The 19,522-nt window shown below is 43.0% G+C and overlaps 1 long non-coding RNA gene across 1 annotated transcript; it reads right to left on the bottom strand.

Moving 5' to 3' along the window:
* Positions 1 to 17,794: 17,794 nt before the first annotated feature.
* LOC117761546 lies at positions 17,795 to 19,183 on the bottom strand. The gene is made up of 3 exons (XR_004613846.1): positions 19,069 to 19,183; positions 18,801 to 18,875; positions 17,795 to 18,301 (listed from the first exon to the last, which is right to left on the bottom strand). It is a non-coding gene; the product is annotated as an uncharacterized LOC117761546 (long non-coding RNA).
* Between the last annotated feature and the right edge of the window lie 339 nt (positions 19,184 to 19,522).

Below are 19,522 nucleotides of genomic sequence, written 5' to 3'. Positions count from 1 at the left end.
TGCAGCACTTAATTGCGTAACATCTGTCAGCTAAGACGACAGGGTCGGCGATTATCCACGTTGTGTTCCGGAGGGGGTCATGTGATAGGAGACTGACGAATCAGCGAAAGCTATACGTCGTCAACGAAAGCGACCGAATCAGCAAGTTGATCTGAGTCATCATTTTCAAATGTCTCAATTTCTGCTTGTTCAGACTCAAACGCAGCCTTTTTCCCTTTCTTCAGTCTCTCAATGAAAACGTTGTGTTCAGAGCAGTGAACAGAATCTGCTGCTGGTATTACGCTGTTTTCTGAACTGTGCTCTCGAGGAAATCTGGAATTTCTCAAAAACATTATTGCCCCTTCGGTCAGAGCCTCGTCGCTAGTGTTTTTAAAATAAATGATAAATTAGAAATAAGCTGAATGTTTTGAATGTCTCCGGGATCCAACATGCATTGAACACATGCCATCTTAAAGAGGGCAGGCACACAGTAGAAGGGTTTTTATAATAATGAGCAAATGGCATGCGATGGCATCCGGGATCCCTTTCAAAGATTTAGCGGACAGAGGGTGGAGGGCACGATGTCGTATGCACACTGTGTCGAGAAGGTCCTGTGGTGATATGGGAGAGAAACTGTATTCAAATGAGGATATTCCGATATGTTGCAGGAGAGGTTAAATGAGCTGTGATGTTTTTATCTTATTAAAGAATGATAAAGATAAAGAAAGTAAGGAACTGCTGTGGACGAGGCAGTTGTGTTATTTTTGTAGGGCGCTGACAAGGTTATTAATAGTTGTGAATAAAGTGCGAGGATTATGCTGGTTTGTGGAAATTAAATGTGAAATATATTACCCTCGAGCTGCCTTCATTTTGTTATTATAATGTTGTAATAAATCTTTTAAAGGCTGATGCTTTTAAAGTACTTTTTATCTGCTCTCCTGCATGTTTGTTTAACAGTCTGAATATCAACGTTCATCCAGGGCGCCGCTTTTATTGTTGTAAAATATGATTGCGAACTCCCAAGAGTAAATCAGAATGATGTCAAAGATCCTCACACCCTCCCCTCCCCTCCTGATCGGGCTGTTGTCACAACACACCTGTGTATCTAATGTCAATACATCCTGCTGAGTCGGTCTGAGACAGGACAGGCACAAAGACAAGAGTCTGAGACGAGGACGAGGACACAGAGACAGAGGGACGTCAACCAAAACTCAAAATAACTGAATGTTTGCAGTGTGACAGTGAAGAGCTGAGTGAACATTCATCTCTGGTGTTATGAGTTTTGTCTACTCTCCAAATAAAACAGCTACCTTTTCGAATTCAGCTCGTCACATTGTTTACACCTGAAACCTGCTGATGGCACAGAAGGACACAAAGCAGGAAAGAGGCGACGTGGGGAGAGAGTCCAGTCCAGAAAACGAACATCGGCCTCCTGTGTGGACGGCCTGTGTTTTGTCAACCCAGCCATCGGGGCGGTCGTGGCTCAGGAGGCAGCCTGGGTCGTCCATTTATCAGGAAGGTCGGTAGTTTGACCCCGTCGCCTGCTGTCTGAATGTCGAATGAATGTCAAATTGGCCCTAATGGTTGCATAATGTGTTTCAGTGAGTGTGTGCATGGCTGAGTATCCTTCCATCCCAACATCCCTCTAACACACAATCACCTGACATGACGACCATGACCACTAGAGGCTGCCTAAAAAGACAGAGTGGCTGATGGACATTATGCTGCTGCTCAGACCACCTGCCTGGGGTCATTTTTAGAGGACAGTCAGCTAACTGCACATTGTACTTCGTTTTCTTGAGTAGTTCTGACACGATGATGGCATAAGCTACATTTCTTTTGATTACAGCTGAACGACTAGGTTGTAAAATACCTGGGTCTTACCTGGGACCAACCCGGAGACCTTCATGTCCAGTTTTCAAGGTTTAGCCTGATCCATAACCTAAATTATGTAAAGCAGCTCTTTAGTTTCTGGAGGCAGTCCAGAGCCTGGAGGGGAAGCATCCTGAGAGACTCAGTTTAGGGCATAAAAGTCACCGCTCCATCTGTCCATGGCTGCAAGGGCAACAGGAGCTCACACACACACACACACACACACACACACACACACACACACACACACACACACACACACACACACACACACACAGTGGCGAAGGAGAGTGGTAACTTGAACTTTTCCCAAATTGTGTTTTTTCCAGCCAAAGTGGCCACAACATCTCTGACGCTCTGAACCATTTTCTGAGATAGATGGGATGTGACCGGCTGGGAGGAGAATGAACCACTTCCTTCTCACATGAAGATTTCTGGAGAAGTCAATGAAAACCAGTCGAACCAGTCATGCATGACTCTATTTGCTTGGTCTAATCCATATTTTGCATTTTTCTTCTTATACATAAGTCACTCTCAGTTCTCGCCCTTCCGTGGAAATGAAACTGAAAGCTTTCAGACATTCTTTAAAACCACCACTGACATTATTACCATCATCACTCATGCATTAATGAATTCTTTATAGAGAGGTGTTAATGGTAGAAATCAGTACAAGCAGTATTTGTTAAAAAGCTTATAGTAGCACAGAGCAAAGCCGGCTGCTGACTGATCTTGTTGTCTGCAGAGTAATAGCATCATACATCACTGTGTGATGGGTTATTGGTGCTTCTGCCCTGCAGTTTCACAGATACGAGAGACTGATTCCACCTGCAGCTCCGAGTTACTGCAGCACCGAGCAGCTGTGGCTGGATTTCATGGAAACATGGCTTTATTATTTCCGTTGTATTTTTAGCCGTGGGGCTCTGAACACTTTCATTCAGGGTTAAAACACGTCGATAACTGTTGGATTGCCACAACATTTGTGATCAGATGTTCAAGGTCCTCAGAGGATGAACCTCACTTTTCATTCAGTACCACCAACAGTCTACTACAGAACTGAACTACAGATCGAGTTGTTGGTTCAACTTTGACAGGATTTGATTACACCTGATGCCGCCTGAGAATTTCTGACACATTATTAACAACCACAGACTGTATATAAAGATGGATGATGCTGTCCAGCTCCGTACCGGACATGCATACTCAGTATCAGAGCACAGTTTGTTTGGCCTTTATCAAAACTTCCCTTTTCTTAAATGAGCGTAACTGTTTCTGTGTATAAGGTTGTTTAACTTTATTAAGCAGTCTTCTTGCTCTGGGTGTTTAAAACATTTACTCCATCTCAGTTTCAGCTAAAACACTAATTAAAGTAATAAGAATTGTGTGGATTTGAACACAGGTGACTGTCTGATAGTGAGTCTGACCTGTTGGACCCCGAACATGTAATGAAACAATCTTTAACTGAGAATATTTAAACCTGACTCAGCCCTGATGAACTCGACGCACCAGTTCAGGTTAAAGTCTAACTGAAGGACCATAAATCTCCCAGTAACAAGCGCCATGATGATTCTGCAGCAGATCTGCTGTTCACCTTATAAACTTTATAGGTTCAGTGTCACGTTACCAGGATCAGTGTAAACTGTCATTGTGTTGTGAATTCTTTGTAGTTTATAGATTTAACTAAACGTACTGAATAATAATCACAAAGCTTGAAAAGATTCTGTCTTCTTGTTGTCGTTTCTTTCCCCGGTAATATTTCTTTTTTGTATTCTTGTGGATATGAATGAGTTCTGAATATTGTGATTATTTACTCCTCTTCCCATTTTTACATTCAATCCAATGTCCCCAGCTTTCTCTGATATTGGTGTATTTATTATGCACACTGCAAAAAGGAAAAGGTTCATAAAACTCTAAACTTTAAGGAAACTAGAGTTTCTACATTTTGGAGAAAATCATTTGTGCCACTAAACTACGTTTTCTTTCATAATTATAAAAACGTAAAATTTTGAATTCTAAATACTTCTTGTATCACTGGACCCAATGAGTGAACCAGTATATTCCACACTTTTCCAGTACTAACTGGTCACATTAACCAGTTCACACAGCGCTTCTCTATACAGTGTCTTGCCCAAAGACACTTCAGCATGCAGAGGGGAGGAGCAAAGGATCGAACCACCGACCTTCTGGTTGGTGGACTCTACTGCAACGCTGGAAAGGGTCGTCACTGCAGAGCCACAATTTCTACTCTATATTCAAGCAAAACTCTGAACTGTAGGACGTCACGTTTCCTTATTGTTTGTCCACTTCTTTTATAAATAATAGTAGAAACATACACTTAATGTTTCTACAGCATAATTATACATATACATTTAAATGCTAAATGTACTGTGGTGTTTTTCCTGTTCATCAACCACTCAAAGCAATGTCTGAATGATTCAAACAACTCAGGTCAGTTAAATGATTCACAAACTGTGCAGACAGACTGTGTTTGAAATCACGTTAACTATATTTACCCTCAGTTTTATTTAAGGTAAGTATAGAGTACCCCCCAGTGAGGCCAGAAAGTGGTGCGAGCCGTGCACTTTCTGCAATGGTGATGATTCATAGTTTCCAAAATCTCTGTTTACTGCTCGCTGAGTCTTTATTATGTGGAGTGTAGTGGACGAGTGAGTGATGGAAGTTGTTTGAACACAGCTTTGGTGACTAAGATATTTTCTGAGAGGATACAAACGACAAAAAGTTAAAAAAAAACTGTTCAACTTTACAAACAACATATTTATTTACACTTCAGCTGGAGGCTTTTACTCGTGTGTGTCATATCTGTGCAAATGCAAACGAGTGGTAATCGATCAGAATCATTGATTCGATGGTGAAATCACTCATCGTCTCTCCTGCTGTTTTTCCAGAGGAACTTTTTCAGCGTTAATGTTAATTATGAAATGGAGGCTGTGATTCAATTCCATCAAGCTTATGTAACGCTGTGACTTCCTGGGGTCAGGATCCACCTACACTGCAGCTATCCGACAACACAGCATTTAGACAACTACTTGAGGTGGAAACACATAAATCTCTCCATATATGCACTGACAAGGGTGACTGGATGTTGTATCCATGGCTACCTTCTCACGTAATCTGTATTATTTTTATCACAAAGAATTTTCTGTTTTTCTTTTCCTCCCGAGCCTCCTGCTAACATGTCGGTGATGTACACAGATTCTCAGTGTATGTGAAGGAACCGGGAGGAAACTCAGAGACACAGAGAGGGTTTCATCACCATATCTGTTTGGCAGCAGATATGAATGAAAAGCTGCTTTCAGATTCAAAATAAACCCTGGATATCCTCCTGAAATTATCTGGAGGGGATTTATGTGAGAACGCAAATATCCAAGTCAGTTGCTCCGGACATTCTCTGGAACCTTTTCCCCCCATAAGGAAAATGTCTGGAGACACAGCGAGCGATCAGACATGTTGATGACGTTTGTGACGGATGCCAATAAGAATACAAACATCTCATGATGAAAAAGAGGCATCAGACACGTAGAAGACAAATCTGTACCTGAGTGTGACAGCCCTCTTGATTTCCTGTTTGGGCTGTATTTCCCCTTTGAGGGAACAGGAAGTGCCTCGTTCTCACCTGTCTGCTGCTCCTCAGCTATAAAAGCTTCTGGCTCTTGTGTTATTTTCTCTGTTCATTTTCACCATACTCACTCAAATGCAACATACACTTCAGATGTCACTGATTTAGTTTAATCTCTAGTAGAAAGTCCTGTGTTGCCCTCTCCTCTTTGTCCTTCCCTTGAACTGAGCTGTGACATTAGAACCACATTGAGATTTGAGAGCTTTTGTTGATAAGGGCTGACGCCGGTGACGATGAGCTGTAAACAAAAACGTGTGATTTGTGACGCCTGTTCCTTTGAACACGTCTGACCCAGAGAATTTCCTGCTGCATTGTTCACATCACATTCGTTATGCAAACTAAGGGCGTTCCTAAGGGCGCCACCTGCAAGAACTCTGGACAACTCCGGAGTTCACGTCTGTAGACAGAAGTAGAGCTGATGCACACACACAGCTTTTGTTTACACTGTTCTCTGGAGCTCATTCTAGCCACTGCTCTGCAGGTGCAGGTTCCAAGTGCAAGTGTTTTGAAGGGTGATGCTGTCAATTCACTAACAATTTAATAACGTGTCCGTATGAAGCCTGACGATCCTTTTATCAGGATCCTGCTGAGGCTGCACCACAGACTGTTTGTAAAGATGGACGACGCTTCTCCACATCCTCACCAGCCCAAGATGGCAGCCCCCGTGTCCTCTGATATGGGGGCTGCCATCTTGGGCTGGTGATGTCATTTGGAGCCTGGAGTCTGTATCAACCGAGTGAGCCTCAGCTGTCAATCGTGACCTTTCACTCTTTTTTTAATAGAATCAAATAACTAATTAAGTTTGTAAGTTTGAAGTTATTTATGTTGTTTGATTTGTGTATGAGCTCCACATATTTAAAATTAGATTTAGATTAGATTTTGTTCTTTGATTCATTTTTCAGAATAAACTGACATCCCCTCCAAAGACATTCACGGTCCAGGCTTATATTTAAATGAATCACAATGCAGACATCGCTGGACTCCTCTGGTTACATTGAGCATTTCAATAATTTCAATGTGACCACAGTCAATTCATATATATGCAGTTTGATCACAGTCTCGACCGACCCCACAGATGACTAAAATGAAATATAGCCTCTGACAGCCGGGGTGAAAGGTCAGGAGATAATCCATACGAGGCGATCTTGTTTCAAATTGAACATCGATCCCCGTCACCTGCTCGGAGAATCTCCCATCATCCTCTGTGCCACGGCTCCCGCAGTCAGCTGATGGATACCCGTGCGGGCGGAGGGGTCCCCTGCCCTGGGCAGCGGCAGTGAGGCTTCCCTCCTGGACTTGAGCTCTGCTGGTGGTCCCTGACATGGAGTCCAACCCTGTCATTACTGCTGCCCAGGGGGGAGGGGCTGCTCACTGATACCATTAACTTTTCATCAGCAGCTCGGGCTCTTAACTCAGAGGAGATGCTTCAACAGCCCGTCGCATATATACAGCTACAGGAAAGAGTATAAATACACTCCCCCGTCTCTGCAGCATCATTTGAGCGTCTTGGAAGAATCTGATATATTCTGGAGTTTTACAGCATCAGAGCATGAAAAAGTAATTGCTGAAAGAATTTAATCAGATTTAACAGCAGAGTCCGTTAAAATGATCAAATCTTTCTGCTTGTGTAACTGAGCTCAGCCACACAATACGACTCGTGTTGGATAAATGACGGATGTGAGGCTGTGTCTATTTCTGTGCTTTACTGTATGGAACAGAGAATATGCACTGGTCATTCGTACGTATAGGATTCCGCTGAGTGTCGGCTCACACCCAGAATACTCGTGAATGTACAGATCAGTGCATAGCTGGTGTGTAGTTGGATAAATGTAAGTTTTGCATTAACTGATATGTGTCTGTGTGGTGTTGGACTCTGTTGGTCAGCTGTTGAGTGGCCATCTGCATTAACCTTTGAGTTTGTTTTTCGATGGTTTTTGTGAGAACCTTATATATATATAAGGGGACTGTGTGATATTATAGTTTAAGATGGTTCTATGTTTGCTAATTGATTCTGTGCATATTTTATGTTTAAGGGTCAAATAAAGCATTTTAAACTGATGAACTGGTAAAGTTCCACATCTATGACGACCTAACACAGACAGAAATACTCCTCGGCAGGGACATTATCTACTGGTCAGTCATACACTTGGCTCAGACATTAGGAAACATTAACATGTTATTTCAGCACAATGGCTCACTGGCTTGTTTGCAGAGAGCACTGGTCCATGTTAAGTTACCAATTTAACACTGGAAAATGAATTAATGTGTTTGGAATTTGGATTTAAAATTTTAATCTGGTGTTTAATTTAGTGCTTAGGATCTATGACTGCATGTGTGTCTGCTCTGTTCCCTCTAGTGCTGCTTCAGTCTGATCTCAACCAATCAACTCTTGAAACTCGAGCATGTCCAGAGGAATGTGGCAATGCGACTCTCCGTTGGCAGAGCATTCCAGAAGGTGGGGGCAGCCACGCTGAAAGCTTTGTCTCCAGAAGGATAATGCCCAGGTTACGGACTTCAGCAGGTGGGCAGATGGTACAGCCCTCCACAGCGAGAGGTAAGTCACCCACCCTCTGGAGGAACGCCTTGGGAGCCTCAACCATGTGTTGAGTTTGAGAGATTGGAAGACATCCAACATTTAATGTCATAGAGACAGGTGACAAGTTGGTGGGGGAAGTTGGGTGGAGGGTTTGATTCTGAGATATAGCTAGGTGTCATCAGTGTTACAGTGGAAATTTAGTCCATGGTGACGGATGATCTGACCGAGTGGTAGCATGTATGTGGAAAAGAGGAGGGGGCCAAGCACAGAGCCCTGAGGAACACCATGGTCGGAGTTTCTGATTTAGACAAAGTGTCTCTTGTTTTAGAGGTTAGACTGGAACCAAACAAGAGCTGTACCAGTGATGCTGAGGTGGTCAGACAGGCGGTTAATGAGGATGGTGGGGGAAGGCTGCAGATAGGTGTGGCAGTTTGATCTCTGTCATCTCTAGTCGGCACATTCGCTTTGTCCTATTATCCAGTTTATGTAAATAAAACCCGTCTTTCACATTCATTGTTTCTTTACTCCAACATACAGCTGAAACACGTCTCAACAGTCACAACAGCAGCGTGTTCATATGTAGGAATCACTGATATGAGAGCAAAGCTGAACCCCTCAGGCATTTCTCTAATGAAGTGGCAAAGTTACACCACAACTACAGATGATGCAATCACACACTCAGTCAAACCAGCTCCACAGTAGATACCTGCACACGCTAAGTTTACACTATATTTAGCTAAGATCAGTTCTATTATTAATGTTCACCTCACTAAGACGAATTAAACAAAAACTGGATATTAAAACATTAGGGACTTGTGACTTACACATTTGGAGCCAGAGTCATTAGTGATTAGCCGTGGCAGCGAGGTCCTGCGATACACGCTCTGCTAATCACAAGTCAGCCTCAGCTGTCAATCATGCCATTTGACCCCATTGTTATAGCAACAAGTAACAAACAAATTCAAACCAAATGTCCTTGAAATGCATGAGGTAAAAGTTGATGATGAGAGTAAAATTTCTTCACACACAAGCTCCTTGTCTTTAAACCATTAAGTATCACTGCAGAGCGGACAAGAGGCTAAAGCAGAAACTGTCCTTCATACAATATAATTGATTTATATTTTATTACATTATATATTCCTTGGGTTCGTGTCTTGAAAAATGCTGATTTAATATTGTCATACTTCTCAGCAGACCCGAGGTCTCCGGGAGGAAAGTCTGCATTTACACATCTGAAATGAGACAGAAAGAAATCTCATCATTCATTCTGCAGCATATGATGAACATTGGTCCAACGCTGCCTGATGGAGGTTTGTGTTCATCTGTCTTCAGTGTTGACGTGTTTGTGGCTTTCAACCTCCTGATCCTCCGCAGCGAGGCAGCAACACGTCAACACATCCAGCCTGTTCTCCAATTCTCCACCAGGAGAAGTGTGAAATGGCAGGTTGTGATTGTGTGTGCGTGTATGTGTGTGTGTGTGTGTGTGTGTGTGTGTGTGTGTGTGTGTGTGTGTGTGTGTGTGTGTGTGTGTGTGTGTGTGTGTGTGTGTGTGTGTGTGTGTGTGTGTGTGTGTGTGTGTGTGTGGGCGGGCTCTGGCCTTTTCCCCTCCTCTCCCACGTCCTCCAGCTCTACCACAGCATTAGCATGCAAACAGCAGCTGCAGCGCTGCACCCCATCGCTCACTTCAAACAGCAGCACAACCTCAGCTCCCACACACAAACACACACACACACACACACACACACACACACACACACACACACACACACACACACAGCTTGCAGCATCACGCTCTGACCATGTAGTACAGTTCATATAGCACAACATTAGAAGAAATAGCACTTTGTACATGTCAATGAGATGTATACATTTGACATTCAACCCACGCAGTAAGTGACACACACACACACACACACACACACACACACACACACACACACACACACACACACACACACACACACACACACACGCACACGCACACACACACTGATCCTCTGCAGAACCAGTTCAGGATTCTTTCTCGTTTCTTCACTTTTCTTCCCAAAGTACAGACAAACGGTTTCGGTCTGAGCGTTTCACTGGATTATAACTTAAGCATGAGGCGGTTACAGCATAGCAACAGAGCCCAGTGTCCCTGTACAGCTCCACCAGGGATGACCTTCCTCAAAACTCTGACTACACACTAGGGCTACATGGGGAGTCGAAGAAAAATGAATTATGCACTGGTACATAGCCGAGTGTTTCCAGGAAATAGCCACAGCCTTGTAAGTCTGAAACCACAGTTATCCAGCCGTGTCACTGAAAACATTAAAACAAGTACGAGCATGTGAGGAGGGTTTTTAATCCTCCAGCCAGCACAGGTCCAGTTTGTGAACCTGCTCCTGATCCACCCCTGCAAAGCTCAACATGGATCAAACAAACCAGTATCTGTCCACTGCAAATATGTAAGCGAGCCCGTGTGAGAATACAGCAGGAAAATGTCCAGTGAGTGAGTGGACGTGTTGACGACATATCTCACACATAGACACACACAAATATGTCAGGATGAAGAAGAGGTGTCCTACATGTTGAAGATACAGATGAAGATGTCAACTTGGAAAGACCTTTCTGCCGCTCTACCCGGGCGCCCCCCCCCCCCCCCAACAATTTTTCCAACCAATGTTATTTTGTGGGTAGTAAACGATGGACTGAATATAAACATGGACGATGCTTCACCACCTCCTCCCACTATCCACCAGTTGAAGCGAAAATATCTTGCACATTTGGAGATAGAGTCTGTGCAGTAGTGATCGGGGGATGGAGCTGCGCTATCAAGATATCACAACTGTCAATCATGACTTTTCATCCCATTTTGATCAAATATAACAATTATAACCAAATTTACTGGAAACACTTGAACAAACATCAATGTAAAACGACAGAAACCAAAGTTTGAAAAATGTATTTGACGTGTACCATCCACTCATATGGAGGAGGCGGGGTTTATGAACGATACTGTAGCCAGCCACTAGGGGGTGATCAAGACGCTTTGGGAGAGCCGTCACGTCGTCCGTCTTTGTGTACAGACTGTGGAGTAAACATTTAACCAGATTAGCTGAGCTGTCTCCCTGACCCTCTTCTTCAATGTCACAGCACTCCAGTGAGCGCCGCCATGCTAACAGGATGAGGTGCAGTAATAATGGACCCGTACAACATGGAGCATCCTGCAGTTTGTAAGATAACCGTGTCTAATCCATGGACTTGAGAGTGACCTCAGGACGGATCTCTGCTTCCACACAGATGCTTGTTTATAATTACAGAGACCCAACATTCAGGGCGTCGGTAGGAACGACAACACGGCGCCGTAATTAACAAACGTGGTCAAACGCAAGCTGCTCCTGTAATGAAATAAGATCCAGACCTGCAGCTCAGTCAGTCCAGTGTCGATGACGAGTCTCTATATGGGTTTGCGTGTCTTTATGTCTCAGTGAGTGTGAGTGCGTGTTCCTTTATTGCATTATGACCACATCAGTGTAATTGCTCAGTGATAATCTTTCAGTTGACTTCACTCTCTGATGTCCCAGAAACAAACAGCCTGTTCTTCACCACTGGTTCTTCAACAACGATCCGGAGCAGGAGATGATCTTTTACTTCCACAGAGAAGGTCACAATCACATGATTATGATAAACCTACTAATCTGATTTCAACCAAATTTGGAGGGCTGGGTTCTGGACCTTAGAAGAACAATTCATTTTTTTCTGAAATCGGGTCGCGGAGGCCGCCAACTAAGTAGAGAGTCCCAGACGATCCCTCTCCCTGGCCACACTGTTCAGTTCCTCCATGAGGATCCTGAGGCGTTCCCAGGCCAGATGGGATATTTAGTCCCCTCAGTGAGTACTGGGTCCACCCCGGGCTCTCCTTCCAGTTGCCCTGTAAACCTCCAATGGAAGGCGCCCAGGAGGCATCGTGACTAGATGCCTGAACCACCTCTGGTCCCTCTTGACATGAAGGAGCTCCATCCTCCTCTCAACAAGACCACGAGATACTTAAACTCCTTCAGTGTTTTATCCCCTGAATGCTTCGGTTACACAAACACTGAGGGTTCACCTGGACATGAAACAGAAATTGTACAAATCAGGTCGTGCAAACACAACACAAAGATAACTGACTTTCTTATGAGCACACGTGCATGTTTGCTTGTGTGTGTGTGTGTTTGTTTGTGTGTGTGTGGGGGGGGGGGATCTTGGAGTGACTTGATGTGAATATATATATATATATATATATATATGTGACGTGACGGGGGTCTCAGCTCATGACTCGACTGTGAGGATGCAGCTTCTGTAAACCAAGCTGTTTCTATAGCAACATGGTCCATTAAAACAGCATGTGGTTCGTTACAGCCACCGTCATTTAAAAAAAGTTTAGTTGCACTTATATATTTCACTTACACGTAGAACTTGTAGCAAATTGCACTAACTTGATTCTTGTTGTTGTGAGTTTCTACCCTCATGGTTGAAACTTATTGTAAGTCGCTTTGGATAAAAGCGTCAGCTAAATGATATTTAATGTAATAATTTAGATATAAGACAAAAACACAACTTTTAACTCTTCACTTTATTACAGCTTAACTCTGTTGCCCCTTCATAACGACCCTGAGCACAACAACAACCTGCAACCACACATCTCAGTCGTTATCGATTTAAATCACAAACCACGGTTTTGGTTTCATAAAAAACAAGAACACTTTGAAAAAAGACACTGGACAAATATAAACTTCTATTATCTATACATTTTTATACATGCAAGTGTATGTACACAGGCAAAATACTGTAAGTCGAACATCTACCATGCAGTCAGCTTACAAAAGCAGCAGATACCAAACATATCTTTTTCTCTTTCCTCCCTTACTTTATTCACACACACACACACACATACACAAACACACACACACACACACACACAGTGTGTGTGTGTGTGTGTGCGTGTGTTTGTCAGATGTGACTGTGCCACCTAAATCATGTAGGCGCTGCTGCAGAGTGTCAGATATTGACGCCATGGCAACAACACAAAGCCGTGTGGTTACATAAAGATGATCAGAGTTTCAGAGTTAAAAGACAAACTGATCAAAAACACACGAAGACTCACCTGTGGAGCTGCTGCCCCCAAATGATCTGATCTCATCTGATCTCAGCTCATCTGATTAGTCTGAACTAAAAAAATTGGTGTGAAAGTTTCCATTTATCATTACCAGAGAATCAAACTGAACCCTGGTTTGGTTTGTTTGCAGCGTGAAAACACTTTTCAGATTTCAAACCAGTTACAGGAAGTTGAGTCAGCGATAAACAAGTAGAAAAAGAAGAGGAAGCAGCTGCCAGATTGCTGCAGTGTTCACCTCCACAGACGTGATGTTTGAACGACGAGGACGTTCACTTTACTCCCATTAATGTGGAGCACCGCGCCTGAAGTTGGTGACGCTGGTAGTTAAACCATAATGATGATATCGTGGCAACGTGATCAACTAAATGAATTGGTTCCTTTATTTTATCTATTTAAACAGAAGGAGTACTGACAACACGCTGACGTCAGACGTCTACAAACCAATCAGTGTCAGTACAGACAAGCACAGACAAATGCAGCCAATGGAGGTGATGACGACAGGATGTACGCTTGTTAAACTAAATTCTATAACGTGCTCCCTAAATCACAATGTGAAACCAAAACCAACCTGATCAAATGGAAACAAGGTGTGAAAATGCCCTCAGACTCCATTCACAACAGAATTCATATCATATCACATTGTATCTAGAAGGAATTTTAACTTGATCACATTTACACAGGGTTCACATTGAATCCTACTGACATCTGATATGTTCAGCTCGAGTTTGTGCCGATCTGAAAAACAACAAAGAGGAAACAAAAGGATAGAAGAAGAATTGAAGAAGAATAGAAGCCGCTGGAGTCCATCAGTGAAGCTGCGTCATTGTGTTCGCTTGTTTTTCCATTGGTGTCGTCTTCGCTCCGTCCATGAGTGACTCACTTGATGTAGAATGATGATGTAGCTCCGACGCTCGACTGGTTTCTGTTTTTCGCCCCAAACGTCCCTCAATCACCCAAAATCCCGTCTATGTTTAGTAGAGTTTGTCGGCCTCTCATTCACAGATTAAATGTGGCCCTTCAGTGTAATGAGCCGTAGACATAAACAGCGACGGGACTTAATCACGGCTGAAAATTAAATTAAATGTTAGGAAACAGCACAGAAGTGTGACCTGACGCGACTCGGTGTGTTGTGCAGTTTCTGGGCCGTGACCCAGAAATCAGACGACAGCGGCTCGCTCACTGTAAAAATCTCTTCAACTGATTACTTCATCAATTCAACGTCCAAAATAGCAGGAAGAGTTCAGCTGGAGCCTCTCCAGCGTCTTCACTTCGTCTCAGGGAAGTCAAGGACTCGCTGCTGCTACAGCTGCCACAAACTATAACTTTATTATAATGTGATAGTGACCATTTCTATATGAACAACTATATTCTGACTATTGACCTTGTTCTGAATAGGACTATGATATTTACATTAGGAGCAAATAGAAACTCTATTCATATTCCTGATACATGTACAGAACATTATGTTCTTCTGAACTCAAACCCAGGACGTGTCGTCGAGCAGTTAACTGTCGTATGTCATAGTTGGATTAATGCTCATTTGGAGTATGACCTCATTCAGGTTAAGGTAACGCTGTTTACATGACAGTGTCGTATTCAGACAAATATCTTAATCTGGTTAATATCCGTCTTTATATTATTATATTAGAAGATTGTATTGATGAGCAAATTATTCCTCATCAATATGATGTCATATGATGTCATATGATAAGCTGTGATCACTTCTGCACATCATGACATCACCATGAAGTCAGGAAATGATGTCATGTACTGAATTAATGCAGCAACCTTTGCAACCAGTAAGATTAGAGACAGGATCTACAGGTTATTTACATCAACCAATCATTTTTCATCATAATATAAATGATGTCATGATGACTTAATTATGAACATGGCTTATATAGTTTAAAGTAGAAACAGTTGCTTTAAATTCAATCAAGCTGCACCAAACTTGACAAACTCATAGAAATCAGTTCCCTTAATATGTCAGATTTTGTTTTTATCAAGTTCCATGAATTGTTCTGTGGGAAATTGGAGGAAATATATAACAAAAAACTCAAAAGATGTTTAAGAAAGTCAATAAAAAAAAAAAACTGGATCCGTCCCCCTTCATTTACAGAATTTCGTGGTTTTGTGTTTTCTTACTTACAAACAAATTAACAAATTTAGGGGTAAAAACCTCCGTTGCAGAAGTAAAAACTTAACATCGTCTTTCATGAAGCTCAATTCAATCAAGAAGACTTTCTCTATATTTTATTCATTCATATTTCTCTCTCCCCCCCCCCCCCTCCATTCTAATCAGCGAAGTGTTTACAATAATCCAATCAGATTTTTGCCATGATCTCAATCAGCCAATTACGTTGCTGCCGTCCAGCTGTAATTCTGTTCTCTCTGTCTCTGTCAGTTGTCGTCTCAGTGATTCACTGCGACCCTCCTCCTCCCCAGTCACCTCCAGCCTCCAGTGGCCTGGTCGGAGTCCACTGGTCTCAGATCCTCAACATCCTCTGATCCCAACAACCAATCAACCATCAGCTGACATCCTGCTGCGTTCCCTCTTCTAAGACATAAAAGAGGGTTTTTTTTATAGTTTTTAACCAACTGTAAATTCTACATTTCCACTGGAACATTTGAATGTGAATCCTGTTTACCAGAGGATCCATTCAAACACGCTCACCTACTTCCAGAGAAGCGCTCATGAATAAATATATTACACTTTCCAAACAGCCCAAGACTTTTTGCTGTGTACAGACCCTGGGAGCTGGCCTGATTATGCTGTTTGAGTGTTTACGAGCAACATTTTGCCCAGAAGTCTCTGCAGCCACTCGCTTCTTCACCGTCTCAGGAGTCCACAGCCGTCCGGATGGTGACGATGCTTCTTCGTGCCCCGGAGCTGAAACAGACGCCTCCTGTTCTCCAGCAGAGTTCACTGCTGCCGAACGAGGATTTATCAAAGCTCTGCTCGAAAAATGAAATTTGGAAAAAAAATTATTCATCGGTTTTTCCACTGGGATTCAGCTCCAGCTGTAAAACATATGCAGATGAATAAGTGTGTCCTCCGATCATCACACATTTCTTTTCTCTTTCCAATCGATGCTATTTCACATTAGAAGAGGAAGGGGATAGTCGGTCGTTGGTGCATTTAAACTATGCAGGAGTTTTTGTTTTTAAATAAAACTGTCGTCGTGACCCGTAAGTCAAGATAAAACACCGGGTTTACAGCCGTTACATCTACATTGCGTTTATCTTAAAAACCTAAAACTGAGGGACAAGACGTATCTTTGGTGCAGTGGACGAGTTTGAAGTACCGAGAGCTGCGTCTGTTCACAAAGACAAAGTGTGGCAGCACCATATGTTCGACATGTTGAGGTGTTAGAAGAGGAGATGCTCTCCAAAGAGATGGATCCAAAGAGCTTCTTGAAGAGGGCGACTTTACATCTTTTCTTTCCTCTTAAAAATAAAGGCAAAGGTACATTCGAGTCATCAAAACAATAATCGTCACTGATGTTACAGGGGACACGTCAAAGTCGACAAGTCAGTCTGAAGTTCCTGAAGCTGTTTTCAGTCATGAACTCCTGAAATTGTCCTGAAATTATCCGAAAGTCCTGCATGTGAGAAGAACCCAGATATCTGAGTCAGTTCCTCCCAACATTTTCCACAAAATGTTCAGAAAATGGAAGTGAGCCCATGTGAGAATAAAGACGGAAAGTTCACCGTGTGGAAGTTGAGTGTTTCTAACACATGACAGAAAAAGAATACAAACACCAAAAACCTGTTGGCGATGAAGGCCTCCTGCTGTGATCTTTAAATGTGAAAGGCAAAGTCTGGAAAATGTCAATTTCCCGGAGATCATGTCTGAAAACAGTTTAAAATGTGTGAGACCTGAAATCACGTGAATCTCTAACTCGAGCCAAAACACCTGTCAAGGCTGAGACAAGCTCCAGTTAACAGGTCCAAGTCAAAACACAGCAGTACCAGCACATGAGGAAGTAACGTCTCAGAACTGTGGTATCCTGTGCTGCAGCTCTGTCATAAAGTCAGAAGTGTTTGAACGCTGTTTATGACATTTTGATCATTAATCCGATGCTGCTGATCCTGCAACAGAACGCTTTATTTTCTGTCTCCCGTGGAAACAGTGAGAGAAAAGAGTTGAAGTCAATAAACACAGAAAGTACCCAGGGTTCACTGCTGACTCGGTGACCTTTGTTGACCTTTAGTGAACATGTTGCTGAGTGTGATGAAGCGGCTCGATCGATAACGCCCACAGACCCACACGCAGCCTGAGGTGAGGTTTACTGAGCGCACATCTGCAGGAACAAGGAAGTTAGTCAAGAGTCTGACAGTATCTGTGTGTGTGTGCGTGTGCGTGTGTGCGTGCATGCGTGCGTGCGTGTGCGTGTGTGTGCGTGTGTGTGTGTGTGTGTGTGCGTCATTCACTTTCCATTGTGCAGGGGCTCATTCACACAAACGTCTACTCCAGCCTGTGAGTCAGGTGAAGCAACAACACAACAATATCAGTCTGAAGTCCCACTAGTGCCCCCTAGAGGCAGCAGAGCCCATTACAGCAGCATTATGAATGTGCACTGATGATTATCACAGGGTCCTGAGCACAGACTCAAAATAAAGATGGACGACATGACTGCTCCAAACACTGAAGCCAAAGCGTTTTTTAATCGCCACCTGCTGGCTGGCTGCGGTACAGGTCATACATCATGCCTCCTCCATGTCAGCAGGTGGGACATGGACCAAACTTTGGACTGAACAATGTATTACTGCATAAAGTGACAAAAAGCTTTTACATGGAGATAAAGAGTCGTATAAAAAGAGGAACACTACAAGCTGCAGCAATTGTTTTGTCTTTGAGTTTTGACGATTCAGCGTCAGCTACGAGACGGAGCCGCGAGCCGCCTCATCACACGTACAGCGGCGCGACGGAGGTGTTGACGTGTTGTACATCAGACAGCCTTCGACCTCTATCAGGCTCCGCAGGCCTGAGCGCCGCACTGACACACCAACCGGAGCCGACTCAGCATCTTCTTACACTCCGCGACTTACGACCTGGACTCCCCCTCCCGTGCTCGGGTCAGTCGGGGGCAGCTGATCCACATCCTGCCACATGTGCCTGGTAACACGCCTGGTAAATCTCTGTGCCACAACAAATCATGATCACGTCACTGCCTGCGACACAGATCTGTGTGTTCCTGCTCCTCATCTTTCTCACATTAAACACACTGATTCGGTTTAAAATCACCAAATGTTGGAAGTTAAATAAGTTAATTTTTTTTCTCCTATAAACTCATTACATCCATGCTAATGACTGTCTGTCTCAGACTGCGATATAATATTCGTAGTTTTACTTCTACCCTCAATTCTCAGACAAGCACCATTAAACTTCAAGAGTTGGTTTCATTTTAATTAAATATCATTAAATACTGTCATGGCCTGATTTCAGGAGAACCCTGATTAAAAGACGACGTCTTCTCCCACCATCTGGTTTTGAGGATATGAAACATTTTTACACTCATTCTGTTTGGACAGTTTCCCTGAGATACAGTCTTCTTGTAGTAAAGTTAAACTATTGGTCAACAAAATGATACATGACTTATTGATGCAAATAAACTTTTTAGGAGAACCTCGGCTACTTTCCTTTTGAAGAAAGTCGCCAGTGTTGCTCAGCAGATGGAAGGTTGTTGCTCCGCAGGCACAACTCACTACAGCTGTTTTCAGACATGACCTCTGGGTAAAATCAGGAGAATTGAGTTTACCCAGAGTTTCCTTTCACACATGCAATACTTCAATGTTAAAAAAACATGTTGAACAACCATCTTTAAATGTAGAAATAAACTTGTTTGTGATGTGATGCTCTGATCATGTTTCCATTTGGACACCACTACAAAATGGCGAACTCACTACATAGTGGAGGATATGGAGATTAGTGAGTGACTTCAGCCACAGACTCATTAACAGACATGTAAGTTACTGACTTTGAGCCACGGGCGAAACCACTGAACTCTGAGTGAAACACCGAAGACGCTGCAGAGTGAACAGCTCTAATCACTCCGCTCACTAATGAGCAGTAATTGACTGCAGCTTCTGAGACTGTGTTTGAAAAGGAAACAGTCGGACTGAGGATCACCTGCAAGAACAGATCGTCATCACTCCGTTGTTTGTTCTGTTCAACGCTCACACGACACGCAGTGGCCTTGTTACAGTAAAATAAATACGGTTGCACATGTCAGATACATAACAACTGATTAGGTTTAAGTGAGAGGAAACACTCGGTTGTGACGACGCATATTTACTAATGTCTTTAATTTTAAAGTCAAATGTTCAGCTGTGGGAATTTGACTGATTCATAACGACA

This window comes from Hippoglossus hippoglossus, chromosome 5 (assembly GCF_009819705.1).
Source record: "Hippoglossus hippoglossus isolate fHipHip1 chromosome 5, fHipHip1.pri, whole genome shotgun sequence".
NCBI lineage: Eukaryota > Metazoa > Chordata > Actinopteri > Pleuronectiformes > Pleuronectidae > Hippoglossus > Hippoglossus hippoglossus.
Note: the sequence above shows the minus strand (reverse complement) of the source record. Positions and strands in the feature narration are given on the sequence as shown.